At 31.3% G+C, this 2,806-nt stretch overlaps 1 pseudogene; it reads left to right on the top strand.

Moving 5' to 3' along the window:
- Positions 1–783: 783 nt before the first annotated feature.
- Positions 784–1,468, top strand: LOC105292945 (annotated as a pseudogene).
- Positions 1,469–2,806: the final 1,338 nt, after the last annotated feature.

Raw genomic sequence — 2,806 nt, 5'->3', positions numbered from 1 at the left:
TTTGGTAAGATATCATACATTTCTTAGTGTTCACCTGTTTTGTAGGTGTTTGCATTAGAGCAGAGCTCTGAAGCAAAGTTACCATAGTATTCCTATACTAATGATGAACCTTATCACTGGTCTTTGCAATTTTTTATTTCGCTGCAAAAAAAAAAAAAAAATGCTATTAAACAGCGAATCTACGTATAATGAATATATTGGGTTCTCAAAGTTCTCTAAAGTTTGTAACTTGGAATTAATTTCCCATGAAAATAGTGTGATTAATTATGGCTAGATTCTAAATCAAGGCTACAAAACCCAAGTAATATTAGTAGGTGTGGCAGGATAAGTAGATTAAGAAATCATGTCTTGTTTTCTTGCCTATGGGCTTATCATGGAAAAATGAGAAATATTTTCCCCTTCTCTCCATTGGGAAGGTTAAGATGTGATTTCCTAAAGACTCAGGGAGGCAAAAGACTCAATTCTCTGGTTCCAGGAAAAGGGAAATGGCTTGAATTTGGATTTTTTGAACCCAAAGGGAGGAGAAAACCAGACAAGAGTCGGTTTCCATAAATAGCGAGGACCTATGTCCGCTCCAGAATAACAGATCAGATTGCCGTAGACCTCTCATGGTGATACCAGCAAGGATATTTTGTCAAAGAAGTAGTAAAAGTATTAATTTATACTAAGCTGAAACAAGTTCAGGATACATGTTGTAAACTCTAGGGTTACAATTAAGAAAGTAGTAAAGGTATGTGTAAACCGTATAATGTATAAAAAGTTTAAGAAAAAACATAGCAATAAGATAATTCACTCAAGTCAAAGAAAGGCAAGAAAAAGATAAAAAGGAACAAGTAATAAGTGGGATTTGTAGCACACAAAATAGTAAGATGTTAGCTATAAACACAAATATATCATTAATTAATCCTCAGTATAAATGGCATAATATTCCATTAAAAAACAAAGATGATCAGAGTACAAACTGCGATGGCCAGAGTTATGGGAGGACAGACACTTCAGAAAGTACTCCCTGTCTTTGGCCGAGGATTAGTAGAAAAGAGTGCTGCTAAAACTGTCAATAAAGGAGGCGTTATGCTTCCAGAAAAACCTCAAGGAAAAGTATTGCAAGTGACAGTAGTAGCTGTTGGATCGGGCTCTAAAGGAAAAGGTAGAGAGATTCAAAAGGTTAGTGTGAAAGTTGGAGATAAAGTTGTTTAATATGGTGGCACCAAATAGTTCTAGACAACAAGGATTATTTCTTACTTAGAGGTGGTGACAGTCTTGGAAAGTATGTAGACTGAAATAAATCACTACATTACATGATGCTGCCCATTCCACCGAAATTCTGAAATCTTATCGTGTAAATAATTTCCATGTCTCTCTTTTGTAATAAATTAATGATATCCAAACTGATGACATCTGGTGTCTCTTAAGATTTCATTTCACTGTACTGATATAAACATTTCCAACTAAAAATATATAAATAAAACAAATAAAAATTTAAAAATATAAAAACAATGGTTTCGAAATGTATATGCTTTTTACAAAAGATGCAAGAGTTAAAACCTAAAATTATAACACAAAGAAAGTTAAAAGAATAGAAAGAAAGATTTTATGTAAGCACTAAACCAAAAAAGCTGGTATAGTTACACAATGACATATAAAGTAGACTTTAAGAAAAGAAGCATTATTAGAAATAAACTGTGATATTTCACAATAATAAAAATATTAACCCATAAGGAAGATATAAATTATAATTTTGTATAAAACAAGCAATATACTGCAAAGTACATAAAGCAAAAAAATTGCTGAAACTGCAAGAAAAATAGACAAATCTAGAATCATAGTAGGAAACTTCAACACATCTCTCAGTAACTGATAAAGAGACAAAAATTGGAAGAATATACAACATTTAAACAACCTGACTAATAAAATTGACACAATTAATAGATACATAGAATATTTCACCCAACGATTGCAGAATTCATTTTGTTTCATGTGAACATGAAGCATTTACTAAAAGTGATTTTAACTTGGGGTATAAAGCAAGACACAATATTTCAAAAGCTTAAAACTACATCGACTATGTTTTATGAGCACACAGAATTAAGTTTACAGTCAACAATTTTTTAAAAACTACAAAATTCGCAAATAGATATTAAACAATATATTTCTAAGTAGTCCATCAGTCAAAGAAAAAAATCACAATGGAAATTATAAAATATTTTAAACTAGATCATAATGAAAATCTGACATCAAAAATTTTAAGATGCATCTATGGCCATGCCACCCTGAACACGCAAATCTCGTCTGATCTTGGAAGCTAAGCAGGGTCGAGCCTGGTTAGTACTTGGATGAGAGGCCACCTAGGAATACCGGATGTTGTAGGCAATTAAAAAAAAAAAAAATTAAGATGCGGCTAAAACTGTATTTACTGGGAAATTTATAATCTAAAGGGCTGAAATTCTTGTTTATAGCTTTAAACAAGAATTACCTAAGTATCCATCTCAGGAACTTAGGGGAAAAAAAACAATTAAACCTGAAGAAAGTATTAAAAAGGTAATGGTAAAGTGAAGAAAAAAAAAGTAATAAAAAAAATGTACAGTAGAGAAGAGTCACGGAAAAGAATAATAAAACTGATAAATCTCTAGCAAGTTCACACATAAAAAACGGTAACAAAAGCAAACAAAAATAGTACATGTTACCCTATAAGACTTGAAAAAGGAGGCATCACTATGGAGTGTACAGACTACAAAGTTGAAGTGAAAATATTTTAGACTGTTTAATATCAATAAATTTGAAAATTGAGATAAAATGGAAAATTTCT

Source organism: Pteropus vampyrus, unplaced genomic scaffold, assembly GCF_000151845.1.
Source record: "Pteropus vampyrus isolate Shadow unplaced genomic scaffold, Pvam_2.0 Scaffold66, whole genome shotgun sequence".
Lineage (NCBI taxonomy): Eukaryota > Metazoa > Chordata > Mammalia > Chiroptera > Pteropodidae > Pteropus > Pteropus vampyrus.
The sequence above is the reverse complement of the archived record's forward strand: the minus strand, read 5'-3'. Positions and strand labels throughout refer to the sequence as shown.